This window comes from Microcaecilia unicolor, chromosome 1 (assembly GCF_901765095.1).
Source record: "Microcaecilia unicolor chromosome 1, aMicUni1.1, whole genome shotgun sequence".
Classification (NCBI taxonomy): Eukaryota; Metazoa; Chordata; class Amphibia; order Gymnophiona; family Siphonopidae; genus Microcaecilia; species Microcaecilia unicolor.
This window is the reverse complement of record NC_044031.1, coordinates 262,294,130-262,316,386: the sequence shown is the minus strand read 5'-3', so window position 1 is coordinate 262,316,386 and position 22,257 is coordinate 262,294,130. Positions and strand designations below refer to the sequence as shown.

General features: G+C 42.9%; 1 protein-coding gene across 2 annotated transcripts in view; it reads left to right on the top strand.

Moving 5' to 3' along the window:
• OSBPL10 (oxysterol binding protein like 10) overlaps positions 1 to 22,257 on the top strand; it is a 407,162-nt gene that overhangs the window by 16,388 nt on the left and 368,517 nt on the right. The gene's annotated exons all lie outside the window — the stretch shown is intronic.

Genomic DNA, 22,257 nt, shown 5'->3' with positions numbered 1-22,257 from the left:
TCTGATCTTCCTAAATAGATTATAGCCTGGTATGTTTGCATCCTATTCAAGGGAATCATTGAACCATGTTTCTTTGATAGCAACAATGTCTAAGTCTGCAGATCATGAACTTTGCTTAGACTGCGAGCATTTGTGGTCATCGCTTTCCAGCTACATTTCAGTGGCATTCTCAACTTCTGTTTTAGTTTTTTGTTTAGCCTCACTTTCTGCTGTGTTGGTAAGAAGTGATTTGCTAAGATTGTTGTTTTCATTGCTCAATTGCTTTTTTTTCTACTGTCACACCTTGTCTTTAGTTGGGGGCAGAGCTTTTTTTGAAGGGGGTACTTGGGGTACTTGGGGGTACTGAGTACCGGCACCTTTTCCATTGTCTGCAAAAATTGACCCATGGACCCCAAGTTTTAATGATAGATCTCAGGCTCTACACACCAATTCTGTCTTGTCATAGATTCTGTGACTGGTTGCAGGGGGCCTGGCTATTATGGGGTGGTCCCTCAGTGATCACCCCACTCCTGAAAGGTGGCCTATCATTTGAGTACCGGAACCATTCTTTGCTAGAAAAACATACTGGTTGGGGGTGACCACTGGAAGTGACCTGCCTCCCCAAGGATTTTTTTTCCTGCCACAGTGAGATGTAGCCCATCATTACAATATGGTCTCTTATTTTCTTGATGACACCAGGCTTTGAGCCAGCTATTGAAATTTTCAGTGTTTCACAAACTTTTCTCTCTCTTTCCAAAAGTAGGTAGTACTTCAGAAAAAGCTACTATTGTTACCAAAGGTTTTAACCCCTCCCCCAGCTCCTGAAAAGCTCTCTGTGCTGCAAGTGGGGTATTATTGGCTAGGTCATTTGTTCCCAGGTGGTGGATAAAACATCAGCATCTCCTTATTTCTTCTCTGATTATAGTAAATATTTGCCTTGTACTCCTGGTAGCTGAGGAGCCTGGAAGGCATTTCACTTTGCTTGGCCCCTTGAACTGTGTTTCAGAGTTAACGCCTCTGATAATGGAATCCCCTAGCAGTAACAGTTTTTACTTGTTGTTGAATGGATGTATTTATTGTATGTAGTTGAATAGATATATTTAGTTGTTGAATGGATGTATTTTAATTGTAGTTGAATGGGTGTATTTATTCTGATATATTGTGACCCACTTTGAGCCTGGTATGTAGGGATATGGCAGGATACAAATCCTTAACACACCATAACATTTACTACTACTACTACTTAATTTACTAGTGATGTTATATTAATGCACATGTCGTAACATATTTCTGGAAAACCATATGTGTTAGAAACATTTTGATGTTATTTTTGTGATTGGCGTCCAAAAAATCTCTCTCTCTTTCTCTCTTTCTTATCTATTTATAGAAACAAAGATCATGTTGTCCAGTGTTTATTCAGGTCTGAACACAGAAATAGCAGGTCTAACCTTCTGAGGAGAAGTTAGCTATATAAAGCCCAAAACACATTTAAGCATGACTCAACATATAGATTATTATTTATCCATGTATCTTTATATGGTTGCTGTATTTTTCTTCTTAGGAGTGGATGATGATTGAAGACTGAATCTGTGGACTTCAGATTCTGTTTTTCTTACTTTTCTCACATGTTCTTACATTGTTGATTTTACTTTTGATTTTGCCAGAAAACATTTTTTAGTTTTGGAATAAACTTTTGGAATGCAAAGGCAGTGAGTGATCCTCTAGGCCTGTGGCCTCCCAGCTGTGGCTGGTCCCAGTCCCAAGAACCTGTTTGCAGGCACTGCATTCAATGGATTATTTTTACTGCAGCCTCTAAGCCAGTGGTTCTCAAACCATGCCTCGGAACACACCAAGCCAGTCAGGTTTTCTGGATATCCACAATGAATATGCATGAGATAGATTTGTATACAGTGGAAGCAGTGCATGCAAATTTATCTCATGCATATTGATTGTGGACCCCAGGATTGGGTTGAGAACCACAGCTATAAGGTAAACCCCATTAACTTCTAGCTTTACAAGGAGTGTTCTTTACTAAAGAAAAAGAGGGTTACACAAGTTAATTACAAAAATTGGATTAGAGTAATGGTATTGTTGTAATATAAGCACAGAATCAGAGATCTTCGACCTATTACTATTGCAGCCATCATTACTTGGCACTCAGCTGTCCTATCATTACATGACACTGGACACAGTAAAATACAGTAAGATAGGAAGAGGTTCAGGGAGGTGAGAAACATAGGTGGGAATGAGGCAAATGGAAAAGAAGAGAGAACAACAAAGATATGGAAGGATAGGCTCAAGGGATGGGGTATTGAACATTAATGGTTTTATTATGCTTATGCACAGGGAAGCAAAACTATCCTTATTGCATCAACTGTCTTTTTCATTTGATGTCATGAAAGTTTATATTACTGTGGAATGATGGTTGCTGTTTTGGCCATAACACAGAACTCCTTGAATTTTCTTTGTTAGAACCATAATCTTACTGTAATACTACTACTACGACTACTACTTATCATTTCTATAGCGCTACAAGTAGTATTTGTAATAGTATTTGCAGATCATAGATTAATATAGCGGTTCTCAAATGGGGGAAGAGGAGGACTAAATTTTTAGTTTAGTTTAACTTCTTTTTTAGACTTGTTCATAAATAATATTTCCCATTCTTAATAGAGAAAGCAACAAAGTACCGGTAGTTTCTGCTTACTCAGCACTTACACAGAAGCCATTTGCTAAAAACTACGACCTACTGAAAAACTAGTAGAGGTGCTCTCAAATGAATCCCACTCCTGTTTACTTCATCATCTTATATTTTCTTTTCCTGTTCATCAGGCTGCCACTCAAGATTTTCTTTCTTTGTCCTAGGCAGGGTAATTTTATTTCAGATCTCTCATATTAAACTGATTCAGAACATGTCAAGCAAAACAAAGTTGAGAAAAAGAACTAAAAATCCATTCACATTATGGAACATTATTAACAACCTTACGACCACAATATATTTTTCATACTTACAATCCATCTCTCCTTCCACTGTAATCAAGTGTCCAATCTGTTGGGTCTGGTGGCTCATGATCTACCAAATTCTTCCGATCTCCAAATCCTTCCTTCCCACTATCAATACTTAGCTCCCTCCCCTCCCCCAAAACAAGGGCCTGCTTGTCTACTTCCTCTTCATCCAAATTCTATCCTTTCTTTCTACCCAAATATTGGTTCATATTTCCAATTGATTAAGTGTTAAACTCCTAGCTCTTGGAGGCAGAGATTGGGTATAATCATTTCAGATCAGTCTTCCTGATATTAATGAGTGTCCCCTAGTCTTTGTACTTTTTGTAAGATTAAAAAATCAGTTTATGTTTACCTGTTCTACACCACTCAGGATTTTGTAGACCTCTATCATATTCCCCCCTCAACCATCTCTTTTCCAAGCTGAAGAGTCCTAACCTCTTAAGCCTTTCCTTATATGAGAGAAGTTCCATACCCTTAATCATTTTGGTCATCTTCCTTTGAACCTTTTCTAGTTCTGCTATATCTTTTTTTGAGATACGACGACTAGATTGTACACAATTCTGAAGGTGTGGTCGCACCATGGAGCGATACAGAGACATTACAATATTCTTTGTCTTATTTTCTATCTATATTCTATAAGTTAAGTGCATATCTCAGAGACGCGTCCATGACTCTCCCATGTTGATGTCCCTCTTGTGCTTCTGCACTAAGTGATGATGTACGTTAGAGAATAGCGCTTAGCACTAATGCGTGGGATTGCTAATTAGTGGCACCCATCATGTACATAAGTGTTATTATTCTATAATGTATGCACTCAGTTTATAGAATTGCCTTTTTAACCCTTGTGAGGGTGGGGCAGGTAAAAGAACGGAAAAGAAGAAAGAGTTGCAACTCAAAGCACTAGTTTAATGCAGCCTTTCTTTGAAATATCGCTTATGCTTTTCATGATGTATTTTCAGTTCAAATCAATATGGCATTAGATCTGGGAGGATACTTGTTTATGGCTTGCTCCAGCATCCCTAAATAGTTCAGTAAGTTGTCTCATATGCAGGTTCTCGTTAATGAAGAAAATAATGTAGTGGTACAAGGGGGCTTTTAAATTATTCAGCAACTGAAGCAACAAAGCAATGAGGAATCTGCATGATCAGTTTGCAGTTGGTTCCTTCATTTTTGCAAAAGTGCTATATGTGACACATTGCTAAAGTACCCCCTCATTGTGATGCGTGCCATCATTGAGAGGATGCGGGATGAGCTCGTGGATTTATCTGTAGTTTTAGAAGGAACAGTAAATTTGTTACAAGTTCAAGACCTTGTCTCAAGGGGTAAGTTTAACCATGGGCTGGGATGGCTTACCTTCAGGTCTCCAGTCAGGATCAATTCAGGGAAGGTTCTGGGGAGAAAAATCTAGACGATGTGTGGAGGATGCCAAAAGGGGAAGTGGGGGTGGGGGAAAGGGATTAGGGTGAGGCATGAGTGGATTGGCAAGCTTAATTTTAAATTTCAGGAGTGTCAAGACCTCAATTATGGTGGTAATGGTTTCGGGGGGAAAGAGAAGCAAAAAAGGTGGTGCCTCCGTGGCCGTCAGTCAGTGGCCATTCGGAGGGCATTCTCTGGTTTGACTTCAAGGAGGAGGTTAGGCTGCAGCTCCTTCCAGATCAATGGAAACCTTAATTTATGTAGGGACGCCTCAAGATATTTCTCAGGCCCCATCTGCGGAGGCTTGTAGGCCTCAAGCAGCGTCTGCATTGGACGCTGGTGATGCGTTTGTGGTGGTGGTGGTGGGGGAATTGTACATGGTTCCCAGTGCAACTGTCGTACCAGCAGGGATTGCTTTAGAGCCCGATGGGTAGGGCTTATTGTAGCCAGCAGGGGCAGGGATCTGGGTTTTGGAGCTTCACCCAGCTAGGTCCTTGGAATCAGGTAGGCCCTTGGGGCCCAAGATGGTGCTCATATTTTTACCTACATTCCCCCAGGTTTTCTAACCCTCAGCACTGCTCAGTGCTGAGCAGGCAAGCCTGGACCAATTGGTTCCAGGCCTAGCAGGGTCACCAGGATGGATTGCATTTTAAGGTGAGGTCAGTGGGGTCAGGAACTGGGTTTGAGTGCCTGGGGATGGCTGCTGCTGGCTTTTCTGCTCTTCCCTCACAGGTTTCGCATGAAGTGAGGCATCTGATTTCAGGTTTATTCAAATTTTGATATACCGCCGTGTAGAAGAAACTTCTTTCTAGTCGGTTTACAAAGCATAAAAACATTTAAAAAGAGAAATTTTGAAAGAAAGAGAATTGGAGATGGGAATGAGAAAGAGAAGAACTCCATTGTCTTATTGGAAAATTGAGAAAAAGGAATAGGAAGAGATATAGGTAAATCTGCTTTCTTGGGACTCAAAATCTGGCCCTGGTCTGGTCTGACCATGGACCATCCACTAGTGGGGTTTTTGATGGCTTGGAAACCTGTGGTTTCACAGCCGTCTTCTGCAGCTCATACAGGCAGCTAGGGGGTTGGGGGTCATGCTTATTCTGAGGAACCGGCTGCATCTTTGCCTGTCAGACTGGGTCATAGAGCAGTGGAAGTCAGCTCTGCTTCTACAGTGGTGACTCATGTGGCAAGAGCTGAGACATCATCTTGTGGTAAAGGGTATGCAGGGAGGTTCCAAGGCAGATAAGAATTCTAAGAAAAAGGGAAAAGGATGTAGGAGTTTTTCATCATTTTTTCTACTCCTGTTCTACTTCCTTTTTCCATTCTTTTCTTAATCCTACTTTCATAAGCTTGAGCCCATCTATGCAACCCTCTTCCTGATCTTTTTTTCTCAGTGACTGTGGAATTTTCTCCCAGAGCTCTGACAATGCTACTAATGGAGGCGCCCCCTCTTCTTCTCAGCCCCTGACTTAACCAAATCCTAGGAGGGGGCTGAGAAGAAGAGGAGGCGCCTGCATTAGTAGCGTTGTCAGAGCTCTGGGAGAAGATTCCATTGCTTACCGCTGATGGAGTTATTCCCAGATATTCAGAGCTGGGCTGTGTCCAGGCTTCAGTTTTGAATATCCGGTTATTTTTGAGGCAGCTAACACATAGCTATTTAAGTTGATACCCAGTACCTAAGTGGTCATGGGGTAGTGCATAAAAATAGGACAGACTTTTATGTGGTCCTATGCATGCACTAAACCTGGTCGCTTAAGGGCTGAATATCAACTTAAATAGCTGTGCGTTAGATGCCTCAAGAATAACTGGATATTTAAAACTGAAGCAGCCTAGTGCTAACTCCGCCCCTGGAATGCCCCCAACGTAGCTGGCTTTGAGTTAGACACTAACTGCGAATTTCAGTGGTACTTAGCTGGTTAACTGCCACTGAAAATTAGTGGCTATCCCCGACCAAATGATTTAAGTGGTCAACAGTCAGCAGAATCGCTTTGAATATCAACTGGATAATTAATTGGGTGCAATCCTTTTTACGTTTGGAGGGCCCAGTGATCTTGACATTTCTGCTGGCCTATACCTACATGATGCTTGATGCCTATCAGTGCTTCAGGAGTTGGTCGTGGTTAAATTATGATGAAGCTTTTAGGGGTAAAATGGAGGAGGTCCTGCATATTTCATGGGATACGTAGGATATAAATTTGTGGTTAACACATATGGCACCTTTGCAACTGGGGTGGGGAAGGCTTTGGTTACTGGTTTGCGGTCCTTTCGTTCCTCGGGATCAGGAACCACAGCTGCAGGAGCCAGAATTGAATCTGATGTATGTTGGAGGTTCAATAAGGCCTTAGGTCCACTCCCAGGTTGCAAATTCTGGCATGCTTGTGCTCGGTGTGAACAAGGGTGCTTGGCTTCCAAGTACCCTAGGAAGGGTGCAAGTGGGCCGGACACTGCAGAGAAGTGATATCCTTTTCTAGCAGGTGCCTATCCTTGTAACCATGCCTGTGGTTATATAGGTATTGTAAGAAGGATGCCAAGGATGTGCTTCAGAGAGGTTTTAGGGAAGGCTTTTAATGTTTAAATATTTTTATTAGTCAAGAAGCAAACAAACACCCCCCCCCCCCAAAAAAAAAAATATATCAAAGTATAAATACAGAAACAATCAAGGCAAGATAATGCATATACAACCCAACCAGTGACCAAAAAGATATTTCAATACCCAACTCTGTTCTCAATTAAAACAGTACTACAGTGTTTCCTCACAGACGAAAACAACCCAGTCCTGAATTGCACATTTAACAGTCTACTGCACGTTACGTGTGGCAGCAAAAGAGCTGCAGATTGCTACCCGGTAAATGTGTTTCAGAGCAGTATTTCATCCTTCTTCCTAGGGGACTTTGTATGGTGATTTGAGCTACAGGAGCAAACTCGGATCACCCATTAAGCCAATTTGGAGGTGGGAGATGGGGGTCACTGAAGGTTCTCTTTGACCATCTGGTAGACTTGATTCACCTGAGGCATATTATGAATTAAATTAGCTTGGTCAAACATTAGCTTGTGTATCTTTATCTTACTGTTGAAATTTGAACTGAGGAGGAACTCGTATCAAAACCATCCTTACTAACACTAAACAGATGTAGAGGTTTTCTTCCCAGCCTGGGCAACTGAGAGGTGCATATGATTTATGCTGTGGAAATCTTGCCAAAAAAGGCATTAATTTAAAATCCAACTCCAAATGGTACACAAGTCAACAAAAATCAGGCAATAAAGCAAGCAAGCAATTTAATGTACAGTAGAACCTGAAATTTTTTAATGAAATTATGAACACAGAAAGCAGCCAGTGAAGGCAAGGGTTGAAATGATGTTCTTTCGGCCTAGTTGTTTTGTTTTTACCCCTGGGAATGACTGTAGGGATAAGGTTTTTTTTTTTTTTTTTGCTTTCTGATGCTTGCTACTTAATTGAGGTGATTTTCTGGGGAAAAAATACCAGCATTGGGGGGGGGGGGGGGGGGGTTGTTTCCAAAAGGTGACAGGTCAACAGTTTGGGATAAAATCACCACTTTACCCTATGTTTCTTGATTACAATAATTCTACATCTGAGCTGCCATTCTCTGAATCTACTGATTGCATGCCAGCATCCTGTCCCTGGCACTTTACTCGTCTTGCTTAGTCTTTGCTTTCTGCCGAGTCCTCCAACCTATGCAGCACTTGCTTCATCAGAATCTGCAAGTGTTTACCCAAGTTTGAGTTGTTGCAGCCCAGAAATGCTTTGGCCATCTCCCCAGAATCACCATGTTGGCAATTATTTTTCCACATAGGAAGTTATTTATATGTTCTACTATGTTGAATTGATGTTTTCCAGTCTTATGATGTATACTGCTTTAGGACCTCCTGTGGGAAAATAAGGCAAGCATATAAGCCTAAGAACAGAATGTCAGGGAGGCAGTACATTAGGCTCTAAATATAGCTGTATTGTGTACTGTACAGTATGGTGACTGTACTTGGCACATAATCCCAATGGTTTAAATGTTTTTCAAAAGTGTAACGTTTAATCTGTTGGGATTATGTGCCAAGATTTTCAAATCGTTCTGCAATGTCCTGCAGTTTTCTTGATCCTTGAGAAAAGGGGATGTGTGAACTAGCCATTCTGAACCAAATGAGAGGCAGTTTAATACTATGATGTTGTATATTACAGAACATCAGAAAATTGGATACTGGGATAGTTCTGCAGAAAGCCTGGTTCACAAAACCTAAATACAAAAATATTAAAAGCAATCATTGAGCAGGAAAGGAAGACTGAGACAAATACTGGTGCTAGAGAGAACCCATGGAAAAGGTTTCAGCAGTCATACCCACATCTTCTCTAGCATCAAAGTAGAATGCATTGACCATTTCATACTGTAGACAAAATACTTTTTTATGAAAATGTTAGTACCCCTTGCCAAATTGCCAAGATCTATAGTCAAGTTGGGGATGAGTCCAGGGGCAGATCAACCAATAGGAAGAGTAGGCAAGTGCCCATGGCCAGACACTATGCTGTGCAAATCAACGTATTTTATATCAACAGCTGCGGAGCCACAGCATCTTACCAACAGGTCTCAGGACAGGTCAGCCTCCTTTTTTTTTTTTTGTACATCATTACATCCTTACCATCCCTTTTCTGATAACTTTCAAATTTGCCAGTCCTGTTAAACAGCAGAAAATATGAAATTGTGGAGTTGCAGCAGTGCTTCCAAAGATGTATGTAACACCCTCTTCTCAAATAACCTTTGGAATGTCCCTGGAATTATTTGCTGGCAATCTCCCTGCGAGAGGGGGAACTGTCATTCTTGCCAGTAGTGGTGCCTTGTGCATCCACCTAGGGAAACATGATGTTATAAGTATAGAGTTAGCCCAACCATTAGGCAAGACTAGGTGATTGCCTAGGGTGGCAACTTCTGAGAGATAAGAACAGCAACAGTAAAATAAAACAGTAGGCCCTGAGAGCCCCATTAACTCCAAGAACAGAGAGCAAATTATTTTGCCTGCAGAGAGAGTAGGCACACACATACATAGCAAAGATTTAATATTTAAAAGTATCAATTTCTATTTGAATTACCACTCAGACAGTGGTTATACTGTTATTTCTTTGATAAATATAGTATGCAGAATTTTAGAATATTTTGCACAGAATTCATAATTGTTTTGAACAGAATTCACCCAGTATTAGGAAAATCTGATGGGACTATAAATGGAGCGAGAACAATATCAACTTTATTAAATACACTGCTGTTTTAGGTAAGTGTTTATGTTGGTGATAGTGAGGATAATCAGCAGAATCTGCTGTGTTGCTGTTGGACTTTCTATGCTGGGCTTCCCTTCTGAAACCCTCAGCAAGTGGAAAGTAACAGGAACACAATAGGCAATGGGAGAATAAGATCAATTGGGCTCATCGACTCTGTTCAGTTTTTCCTATCCATGCTAGTGCCTTGGATACGTCTCAGCTGCCTGCTATAGTCCGATTCAGATTCAAATAACTTTATGGGCTTGACAGTTTTAATGTGTTCCTAGAGGAATACATTTGACAGTTAATGGCAAAAAAGGAATAGAATTTACAAAGTAATAGTAAAAATTACAATGTACAGAAAGGTAAATAACAAGAACAGTTCCCATGTTCAGGTTCTGATCTGTATTTTCTCTGGTCAAGTTTCTTGTCTGGTGGGAGAATATTAACCTTCTAATTCCATAAAAGGTACCTGTGTATTTTTAGCATCTGTCCTCCTTTTTCTGGAAGAACAAGAAAATAAAAAGTGGGAAATCGAAAAAGGCTCGCATCAAACAGACTGGGGAGTCAAGTGAGTTTTGTGGTATATGCATTTGGTGGTGGTAGAGTGCCTGTTCATTTGCAATAGCCCTCTTTTTCATTATATTATTCTATATTTATAGACACAGTCCGCATTTTATTAAGGGAGAAAAGCGTTTTTGCAAGGTCCTAATATGAGTAATTAATATCTTTTACAAAAATTTGTTATCAGATATTTGGTGTTGCAGATATACGATATATAGTAATGCTACTGTTTTTAATTTTCTGAAGTTTGTACATACAGAATGTTTTTGGGTATTTTTGAATATTTTTTTTATTTATTTTTTAATATTCTGTATACTATTATTTTACACAGGTGTATGTATTTAAGATATATGTGCACACATATTGACATATTTATTTTGTTTTTGATTATTTTGATTTATGATCAAATGGTTTATCAATATTGCTTCTTTTGTCAACTCCTGAGGCAAGCCTTTCTGGGCCAAAATGTGGTGCTGTGTCGAGTCATTTTATGCAACAGCTGATTGTTAAGTCATTTTATACAACAACAGAGTGCTTTGTGTTATAATTTTAACTGGACTATTTTATGTGTTGTATTGTATGTATTAAAATTCATGGCATTTTTAGTTCCTTTGTTTGATTTGAGCCTTTTTCCATTTCCCACTTTTTACGTTCTTATTGCTCCTTTCATGGGATATGTGTGTTTGGCCATTACGTGGCTCTATTTTTTGGAGCCATATGGTAATCCTAAGAATAGTACCACTTATGTTTGTAACTTAATTACTTAATTGGCTCTTGAATGGTACTGAATTGGCACTAAATATCAATAATTGTCCTTCACTAGTCTAATTGGCACTGATTTGCAGGTATGTGGATGAGTCACGACCTTAGTCTATAAAGTCCATACTTAAATTGTCTAGTGTGTAACTGCACAGGGGTGCACAGGTGGGAGGGGCATGGGCGTTCCAACTATTCCAGATCATACTTTACAGAATACTATCCATCACGCATGCAAGGTACTGCATTTAGGCATGCACATTTACACCTACCGTAGACCTGGCATAATGTTGATGCATAAATGCCCACTTACACTAGTATTCTATAATGTCAATCACATACTTATTGCTGTTTTTAGAATTCTCTTCTTAGGCACCAAAATTTTGTGCATTAATTTTAGATGACTGTTTTTGAATTGACTCCTAAATGGTTTGTTTCTCTAGCAGCTGTTTCTCCTTTTTCTGCCAGCATTATATAGAGTTTATGTAGAAGCTTCATTATTAGCAGGCTATTACTCACTAGCCAAGCCAGTTTTTGTTGCCTTTCTCTTTAATTCTGTAACTTCCTGGATAAGTAAGTATACAAATTTACAATCTTAATCCAAAAAACAGCCCCTTTCTTTCCCAGCAAGCTCTGTCACAATCTAAATAGCTACTAGAACTGGTGAGGCAGTTGCACTCTGGGTTCTTCAGGAGAAAAGAGAGATATAAATTCAGGCTCAAATGAACATTCGTTCTCCCAGGTTTCTAGGGTGCTCCAACCTGCTGATCCTAAACTGTCTGCCTGTGTCTTGCAGTGGCACAGGGTTGGTTTGCTTTTTTTTCTTCCTCATTTTCTCCTTATCAGGTGTCAATGAGAGGCCTGGAAATTTGCTCAGACTTTAAAAAAAAAAAAAAAAAACCTCTGCGAACTGAATAATGTAGAGGAGGTAGAGAGCAGGAAACGTCAGGTGTGTAGGAAACATTCAAGAATGAATAGCTAAACGATCCAGTGATCGTTAATAAGTAAGAAGAAACACTATATAAATCAATTCAGATGGATAGGATTCAAGTGACTAAGTGCAATAAAACAGGAAACACAGGCTGACTCAGTGGGCACTGCTGTGAGCTGCCATGGCAAGATTCTGCCTCCCTGGGTCAGTCATGGTTGGGGACACTGCAAAGGCAGCATTCACAGCCTCTGGGGAGGGCAGCCTTGTCTGTCCCTCAGTAATGACATCTAGGGGGCCACAAATGCACACATCCTCACACTGTTTCATATAGCACAGGGAAAAATACTGCCAGAAGAGCGCAGGGAATTAACTTCCCTATGATCAGCATTAATAATATGCAAAGTTCTTTGGTCTTGGTAGATGGTATTTCTATTCTGTAGCTTCCCACTATTCCAGAACCTGTGGGATAGTTGTGACCATCAACTAGCAGGTGGAGATAGAGAAATGAAAATTGAGCTGAGACATCTTTCTCTTGGTATCCAGTCCAGCTTCTCAATATTTTCTATCTTCAGCGGGTGGATGGACACACTTTTCAGCCTTTGGCTCTGAGTGCATTGCTCTGGCCCAGTTGGACAACTGGTCCCCAGTTGAGCTTTATGGGTGACTTGAGTCTACAGAGTCATATCTGGAGGTTTTCAGATCCCTGTCTCTGGTGCCCTGCAAATTTACTTCTTCCCTCCTTTCACCTCTCTCCTGTTTCCTGTGGAGTTCTTCTTTTCCAGCACAACAACCAGTTAAGCGGTGTTCCCTCTGTGGGACCCACCAGCTGACGTTGGGCGCTGAAGTGTGTGCAAGCCCGGAATCCCATGGGACGTGGAAAAGATGGTCGGTGACAGCAAATCTTTGGATTGGGTGCAGCATCCGAATATGCCAGGATCTTTGCACTCTCGAACAGGGCGATGCACAGTTTGATGCAGGAGAGTGCAGAAATGGGCACCATTTTGTCGAGGCTGACTAGCAGTGAGAAGCAGTCTCTGACTGTTCATGCATGGAGCACAGCTTCCATTTTACAGCCTCAGGGCCTGACAGAGCATTCAGCTGTATCAGGATCTTTGTTTTCTCCAACGTTTATATTGCTTTTACACCAGGTCTATTTACAGAAGCAGGGACAGCCAAGAGTTGCTGCAAGGTGCTTCAGTTTCTCACCCTGTTTGTCCCTCCGACTTCTAAGAGATCTCGTTTAGACTTCCAGGAGTGGGCAGATGAGGCTATCTCCGTTTCTCCCTCTTTATCTGATGTGGCCTCAGTCTATTCAAAGGAGCCATTGTTGAAGGAGTCGGTAGAGGAGGGAGAGCACCCTCCAGAGGAGGGGTATGATCCGAAAGTACTGAGGTTGTTTTATAAGATGAGCTAAGTACTCTTTTTTTGCTGTGACACTAGTGGTGCTTTCTACTGAGGAGCCTTCTGCTTCAACATCAGGAGTTCCATCTTTGTCAGTCATGAGGGGGCTTAGAGATCCTTCTAAGGCATTTTTGATGCATCAAGACATTTAGGACCTGATTACAGCAGAATGGGTCTTACCGGATGTGGGATTGAGAGTGGGAAGAGCCATGACTCGCATCTACCTGTTAGTTCTGGAGGAGAAAGATAAATTGCAGCTTCCCAGGATGGGCTCTTGGTTACGGTAGTAGCTAAAAACACCACCTTACTGGTGGAAGAGGGCTTTGCTCTAAAAGACCTACAGGATAGGAAGCTAGAAGGCTCACTGAAACAAGCCTTTGAAGTTTCCTCTTTGGGCCTTCAAGCAACAGTGTGTGGCTCATTCGTGGCAAAAGCATGTCTGAAGTGGCATCAGCAGTTGGCAACACAGGACAGGTGCTGTAATGCCCAGCTGGAAGTGGGTTTGGGCTACTTGACAGATGCTATTTGACATGTTACAGGTAATGGCCCACAGTATGTCTTTGGCTGTCACGGCACATTGGCAACTCTGGTTGTGGCATTTGGGCAGTAGATGCAGCATCAAAGTCACGTCTAGTTAAACTGCCCTTTCAAGACAACTGGCAATATGGTAAAGATCTCAGTAACTTAGTGAAAAAACTGGGAAAACTAAGCCACAGCAGTTGCAGGAGGATACGCGGAAAGGCTCTGGTCCTCTGTCTTCAGAGGAAGCACAGACATACTGGCCTGGTCATCAGCAATATGATCAGAAGTCCTGCTTTCAGGCATGCTAATCATCCTTTCATGCAGATAGGAAGTCCTCATCTCAGTCAGCTAGAGCGCCCAATGCCTCCAGAGCTTTGCAATCATGCGAGGTTGGTCTACTCTTCTCTTCCTCCGGTGGGAGGCTGGCTTCAGGAGTTTCGGGAGGAGTGGGCCAAAATCATATCAGACCAGTGGGTTCTGGATACTAGAACATAAGAATAACCATACTTGGTCAGACCAATGGCCCAACAGTGGCCAATCCAGGTCACAAGTACCTGGCAGAAACCCAAATAATAGAACATTCCATGCTATCGATCCCAGGGCAAGCAGACTATGGACTTTTCCTCAAGAACTTGTCCAAACGTTTTTTAAACCCAGATATGCTAACTGCTGTTACCACATCCTCCAGCAATGAGTTTCAGAGCTTAACTATTCGTTGAGTGTCCTCTAATCTTTATACTTTTAGAAAGAGTAAAAAAAATCGACTCACTGCTACTCGTTCTACACCACTCAGGATTTTGTAGACTTCAGTCATATCTCCCCTCAGCCATCTCTTTTTTTCCAAGCTGAAGAGCCCTAACCTCTTTAGCCTTTCCTCATATGAGTGGAGTTCCATCTCCTTTATCATTTTGGTCGCCCTTCTTTGAGCCTTTTCTAATTCTGCTATATTTTTTTTGAATATGGTGACCAGAATTGAATTCAGTATTCAAGGTGGAGCGATAGAGACATTATAGTATTCTTGGTCTTATTTACCATTCCTTCCTAGTAATTCCTAGCATCCTGTTTGCTTTTTTGGCTTTCTTTTGTGACCTTCTTACAGAAGATTACAAGGTGGAGTTCTTCCACTTGGTTGTTCCTCTCTTCTTGCAGTCTCCTTGTCGAAAGGGAACCAAGACAGTTGAGGTTCAGGCCACCGTAGATGCCTTCCTGGTGCTTCGGACCATTGTTTCAGTTCCCGAGGCCGAACAGGGACAAGGCAGATAACTCTATTTCATTGTCCCAAAGAAGGAAGGCACTTTTCCTCTGGCCTTAGATCTCAAAGATCTAAACCACTGCCTCTGAGTGTCCCACTTTTGTATGGAGACACTAAGAGCAGTCATAGCTTTGGTTCAAGCAGGAGAATTTCTCACCACCCTCAATCTCAAGGAAGCGTACTTGCATATACCCATTTGGTCACCACATTAGAGGTTTCTACATTTTGTGGTGCTGGGCCGTCACTTCCAGTTTAGGGCTTTGCCCTTCCATCTTGTCACAGCTCCAAGAACCAAGGTTATGGTTGTGGTGGTGGTGTCCTTCCTTGGTGCCAGGGAATCAGAGTTCACCAATCTCTCTTCAATGGCTCATTTGTGCATTGTCCAATTTGGACAGCGAGGTGACGATGGACAAAGTTGTCTGTCTTCTGTAGTTGTTGAGTTGGGTGATCAATTTTGAGAAGAGCAGACTAACTCCATCGCAGATGCTGGAGTATCTGGGCATTCTATTCAACACAGCACGGGAGAGGCTCTTTCTCATGAAGCACAGGAGGTCGAAGCTGGTACAGCAGATTAGTCTTCTCCTCAGTCAAGGCAGGCCCAGGGTCTGGGACTGTGTCCAGGTTCTGGGGACAATGATTGTGGAACTGGAAGTGGTGCCATGGACAAGGGCTCATATGCGGCCATTACAGGAATCTCTTCTCAGCCACTGGTTTCCGGTGTCACAGAAGTATGACCTTCATATTCTTTGGACGCTAGTTGCCACCGTCACCCAGGAATTTGACCATTTGAGCCCCTTTCTGATAAGACAATGGGAGGTGGTGACAACGGACACCAACAAGTCAGGTTGAGGAGCTCATTACAAGTTTCATCTTGCACAGGGCAGTGTTTCCCAAGTCTGGTCCTGGAGTACCCCTTGCCAGTCAGGTTTTCAGGATATCCATAATGAATATGCATGAACTTGATTTACATACACTGCATCCATTATATGCAAGTCTTTCATGCATATTCATTGTGGATATCCTGAAAACCTGACTGGCAAGGGTTACTGCAGGACTGGACTTGGGGAAACACTGGCATAGGGCACCTGGACGGAACAGGAGTCTCAGTGGTCAATAGATTGCTTGGAGCTCATGGCAGTGTGGAATGCCTTACGCAACCGCTACTTTTCTGGCGGGGGGCCCTGGTCCAAGTTTTCTCAGACAATGGCTTATATCAGCAAGTAAGGTGGGACCCACAGCCATCTGATGGCAGTGGAGGCAGCCTTCCTCATGAGGTGGGCAGAGAAAAATCTTCTCTGCTTGTCGGCAGTTCATATCACAGGGTCCTTGAATGTGGAGTCAGACTTTCTTAGTAGGCACTCCTTGGACCTTGGAGAATGGGAACTATCCAGTGAGGGGTTTCATCTGATAGTGAACGAATGGAGTTCTCCGCTTCTGGACTTGGTGGAGACAAAAAGGAATGCCAAAGTGCCCAAGTTCTTCAGCCATTGGAAAGAACTGGGCTCAATAAGGATCGATACCCTACTGCAGACCTACTGTATGCCTTCCCTCTTTGGCCTGTGATAGACTGCGTGCTGAAAAGGATTGAATAATTCTTGTAGCCCTGGATTGGCCATGGAGACCATGGTATGCAGACCTGATCTGACTGCTGGTCCTTTCAGTTTTCCACAGGTACATGGCCTACTGAAGCAAGGTCCAGTGCTCATGGAGGATCCGTGCCTCTTTGGTCTTACGGCTTGGCCATTGAAAGGGCTTGGTTGAGATGAAAAGGTTATTCTGAATGGGTCTTGCTCCAGGCTTATAAAGGCTCTTCTTCCATGGCATATGTGAAGGTGTGGAGGACGTTTGAGGGCTGGTGTTCTGAGTGTGGAATTTCTCCCTTCTTTGCTCAGATCAGGCACATCCTACCGTTTCTCTAGGCAGATCTTCCAAAAGGATTTGCATTGGGTTCTCTAAAAGTTCAGGTTGCAGCTTTGGCCTGTGTCAGCTGCCGACTACAAAAGTTGTCTCTTGCGGCTCACCCATATATCATTCAATTCTTGCGGGCAGCTTTCGGTCTCCCTTTCGTATACTGTGCCCAGAGTGGAACCTTAATTTAGACCTTTGGGCTCTTCAAAAGCCTCCTTTTGACCACTCCAGAAGGCTGTCTTGAAAGATCTTATGCTAAAGACCGTGTTCTTGGTGGCTGTTGTCAGCTTGTAGGGTTTCGGAGCTTCAGGTTCTCTCTAATCGGGATCTCTTTCTTTGCTTTTTGGAGGCAGGGGTCTCCCTGCACATGGTTCCTTCCTTTCTTTCAAAAGTGGTATCAGCATTTCATCTGAACCAATCTGTGGCGCTTCCATCCTTTTGCAGAGAGGACGAAGAAGCTCAGTATTCTTCCTTGAAGCTTCTCGATGTGTGTAGTCCTCGTCAGATATCTGGAAGACACGAATGAGTTTCACAAATCAGACACAGTGCTTTATGGTAAACAGAAGCTTGGCCTCATGGCTTCCAAGCCCACAATAGCTAGATGGCTGAACAAGACTATTGTGTCAACTTATTTCCTTGTGGGGAAGCAGGCTCCTTCTATGAGCAACATCCTGGGTGGAGACTACCTTACTGTCTCGGGCGGATATTTGCAAGATGATGACATGGTCGATGCTGCATACCTTTGGCCAAGCACTGTAGTGCTCAGAAGCCAGTTTGTGGCTTCGGTCCTCAGGGCAGCTGCACCAGGATCCCACCCACTCTATGGATTGCCTTTGAACATCACACAGGGTCTGGAATAGGGGAAGCTACATAATGGAAGGAGAAATTAGGCCTTACCTGATCATTTTCGTGGGTTGGTCCTTCCCACTGTTCCAGATGCCCACCTGAGATTTGAGATGTTTAGTTGGTGCGATGTAATGTGTCAAATAACAACTGTCACCTTGCATTGTGCTTCCTGCATATCTCCTGTCCTCTACAAGTTGTCCAGAGATGAGAGAGGTCCATACATGTTTGTTCATCTGGTTAGTGTTAGGTTAGCGAGTTGTTTAGGTTGTTCTGTTTTATTCTGAGTTTGTCCTTATTTGTCTACATAAATACTGAAGAGGTGGACTGGATGCCAAGAGAGATATGCTTCAGCTCAGTTTTCAGATCGCCTGCTGGTTGATGTATACAACCCCTTGAGAATTTAATGGCACCTGAAAAAAAAATTACGGCTCTGTCTCTAGGTTCGAGCCGCAGCACTGCAGGCAAGGAAGAAATGGAAGTTGGACTCATCTCTGTTTCACTGGCACTGTGTGTTGAGAGGTCACCACATGCACGCATCAGCAGGTCAGGTGACCTCTGCTCATACCTGTGTCAGATCTGAGGCCTGTGTGTTCATCAGCCTGGGAGCAGAGAGTGTTAAATGGAAGACTTTCTACATCTGTGCTGTTAAAACAAAGAGGAAGAGGAGGAGGAGGAGGTGGCAGTCAAAGAACCTGGTACTTGGTAGATGAGAGGCTGGTGCAGGTACAGCTAACACTTCCACGGGAACCCCGCAGGAACTTCTTCCGTCCCCATGGGAACCCTGCAGGAACTGCTTCCATCCCCACAGGAACCCCACAGAGCTGCTTCTGTCCCCGCGGAAACCCCGCAGCCCTGGAGGGGATTCCTGCCGATTTTGCGGGTTCCCACAAACCCAATTCCCATGCAGGTCTTTAATTCAGACACATTGAAAGCAGTCCTCCCCCTCCTTTATACCTTTGAGTAACTTTATTCTGGAGTTCTTTTGGCAGCTCGATATTCAGCATATGTAGATTTGTTTTGCTTCACATTCAATTCATACAACAGAAATGAGCTGATGCTTTATCCAGAAGTGTTTGAACCAACACAGCTCCTGTGGCTGGACACAGGTGGTGCCTATTTAAAAACCTTTTAAAAGCCATTTTTGGAAACAACTAATTCTAGTTTACAATTATTTTATAGACAGAAGGTCAAAGATGTAAAAAGGCTGAAGGTTTGCAAGGGACTGTTAATGCCTTATTTGCTGCTTTTTAAATTGGGAGGGAGTAATAGTATTTTGTACTTGAGTAATGTGGAATAGAGGATGAGTGGGCCTGCATTAGAGATTATTTAGTATGTGTGTAAAGTGCTTTGGCTCCCTTATGGGGAAATAAGCCTGAGAATGGAAGAAAGGACAGTTGCAGCATTAAAAATAACATGTGCATATGTGCATACTATGAAAGTGATGAGATACTTAATCCCTCAACTCAGAGCAGAGTGGTTCGAGCTGTAACAAAATAACGCATCCTTAAATGTATTGGCTGATTTGTGGCAATCTTCTTAGCTGTGTGCACACTTCTTTAAGAAGAAATAAAGTATGTGTGAGTGGCTTGGACTTGAATTCCCATCTTTTTCTCTAAGAGGAATGCTATGCCCTCTTTCTGTGGCTTACTTGACATACTCAGTAAAGACACCTTTCAGTCTAGCACTCTTCCTCCATCCTCTATTCCAAATGCTTTAATTTCAAAAGTCAGCAAAGCAGTTGACAGAACTGTGCACAATCTTCTGCTGGAATTTTATCAAAAGATATAGGGCCCTGTTTACTAAGATGTGATAGCATTTTTAGTGCACGCTAAATGGTAGAGACACCCATATATTCCTATATTTTTGCTAGTAAACAGGGCTCCTAGCGTGAAAATTGCCTAGATAAATGAGGGGGAAATTTTTTCTGAATTGAGCTTGGAACCCTGCAAATGCTGGCTTCCATTTGCTGCTGAAGATACAGAAAAATAAACCCCAAAAAGTAATAAGTTTACTTAATCTTGTTTTTTCTGTGATTTTTATTTTAAATTTTACACAAAATATCAGAAAGAAGAATGTTGTAGAGGAAATTTTCAGGAAACAAACTGTACCATTTATAATTTACTAACCCCCCCCCCCCCAAAAAAAAAAAAAAGATTAACCAGCATTTTAAGAGAAGTTGACATAAAGTAAAAAATAAAAATAAAGAAAAAAGTAAGATAAGTCTATGCCTATTATTACTAACTAGTAAAAAAGGCCCGTTTCTGTTTTAAAGGAAACGGGCACTAGCAAGGTTTTCCTCGGAGTGTGTATGTTTGAGAGAGAGTGTGTGTGAGAGTGACTGTGTGAGAGTGAATATGCGAGTGTGTGTGTGTGTGACAGAGAGAGAGTGAGACTGGATGCGAGTGTGTATGTGAGAGTGAGAGTATGTGCCAGGGTCCCCCCTCCCTCCCCTCACCCAGTTGCAGGGTCAGTTGCCTTCCCTCCCTCCCAGTTGCAGGGTCTGTCTGTCTCCCCCCTCCTTTTGTCCTCCAGGTTTTAAGGCACTGTCTATCCAGTTGAAACAGCTTTAGACTTGTTTCAGATGGAACAACAATTTAAAAACGACAATACTACTACTACTTAACATTTCTAGAGCGCTACTAAGGTTACGCAGCGTTGTACAAATTAACAACTAAGGACGGTCCCTGCTCAGAAGAGCTTACAATCTAAAGGACGAAATGTCAAGTTGGGTAGTCTAGATTTCCTGAGTAGAGGTGTTGTGATTAGGTGCCGAAAGCGACATTGAAGAGGTGGGCTTTAAGCAATGATTTGAAGATGGGTAGGGAGGGGGCCTGGCGTATGGGCTCAGTGAGTTTGTTCCAAGCATGGGGTGAGGCGAGGCAGAAAGGGCGGAGCCTAGAGTTGGCAGTGGTGGAGAAGGGTACTGAAAGGAGGGATTTGTCTTGAGAGTGGAGGTTACGGGTAGGGACATAAGGGGAGATGAGAGGTAAGGAGGGGCTGCAGATCGAGTGCATTTGTAGGTTAGTAGGAGAAGCTTGAACTGTATGCGGTATCTGATCGGAAGCCAGTGAAGTGACTTGAGGAGAGGGGTGATATGAGTAAATCGGTCCAGGCGGAAGATAAGACGTGCGGCAGAGTTCTGAATGGACTGAAGGGGGGATAGATGGCTAAGTGGGAGGCCGGTGAGTAGTCAAGGCGAGAGGTAATGAGAGAGTGGATGAGAGTTCGGGTGGTGTGCTCAGAGAGGAAGGGGCGAATTTTGCTAATGTTATAGAGGAAGAAGCGAAAGGTTTTGGCTATCTGCTGGATATGCGCAGAGAAGGAGAGGGAGAAGTCGAAGATGACACCGAGGTTGCGGGCAGATGAGACGGGTACGATGAGGGTGTTATCAACTGAGATACAGAGTGAAGGGAGAGGAGAAGTGGGTTTGGGTGGGAAAACAATAAGTTCAGTCTTGGCCATGTTCAGTTTCAGGTGGCGGTTGGACATCCAGGCAGCAATGTCGGATAAGCAGGCCGATACTTTGGCCTGGGTTTCTGCAGTGATGTCTGGTGTGGAGAGAGAAAGCTGGGTGTCGTCAGCATAAAGAAGATAGTGGAAACCATGAGATGAGATCAGGGAGCCTAAGGAAGAGGTGTAGATTGAAAAAAGAAGGGGCCCAAGGACAGATCCCTGAGGAACTCCAACAGAGAGCGGGATAGGTGAGGAGGACAAACCATGAGAGTGTACTCTGAAGGTACGATGGGAGAGATAAGAGGAGAACCAGGAGAGGACAGAGCCCTGGAACCCAAAGGAGGACAGTGTGTCAAGAAGTAGGTTGTGATTGACAGTGTCAAAAGCGGCAGATAGGTCAAGGAGGATGAGGATGGAGTAGTGACCTTTGGATTTGGCGAGGAACAGGTAATTGCAGACTTTAGATAGTGCCGTTTCTGTCGAGTGTAGGGGGCGAAAGCCAGATTGAAGCGGATCGAGGATGGCATGAGAGGAGAGAAAATCAATGCAGCGGCTGTGAACGGCGCGTTCAAGTATCTAGGAGGGAAATGGGGTGGTGGTTGGAGGGACAGGTAGGGTCAAGAGATGATTTTTTGAGGAGTGGTGTGACCACAGCATGTGAAGCAGCAGCTCCTAGGTTTGCTTGTTTTTGAATATATACCAATGACGGCTGCATAGGGGAGTGGAAACTGAGATTAACCAATGGGCTTCCTTGCTTACCATAGACTTGCTTTGCTCACTTCCACTCCTGTCTATTAAACGTCCTGCAGCATCTCATAGGTTTGCTTGCTTTGTGACTTCACCCGAGGTGCAGCCAATCAGTGGGATTCATGACGTCAGTTTGATCTACAGCACCTAGCAGACCACGGTTCTAGGCAGCCTCAGAATGTTGGAGGTGAGAATTATTATATAGGATAGCCTTATCTT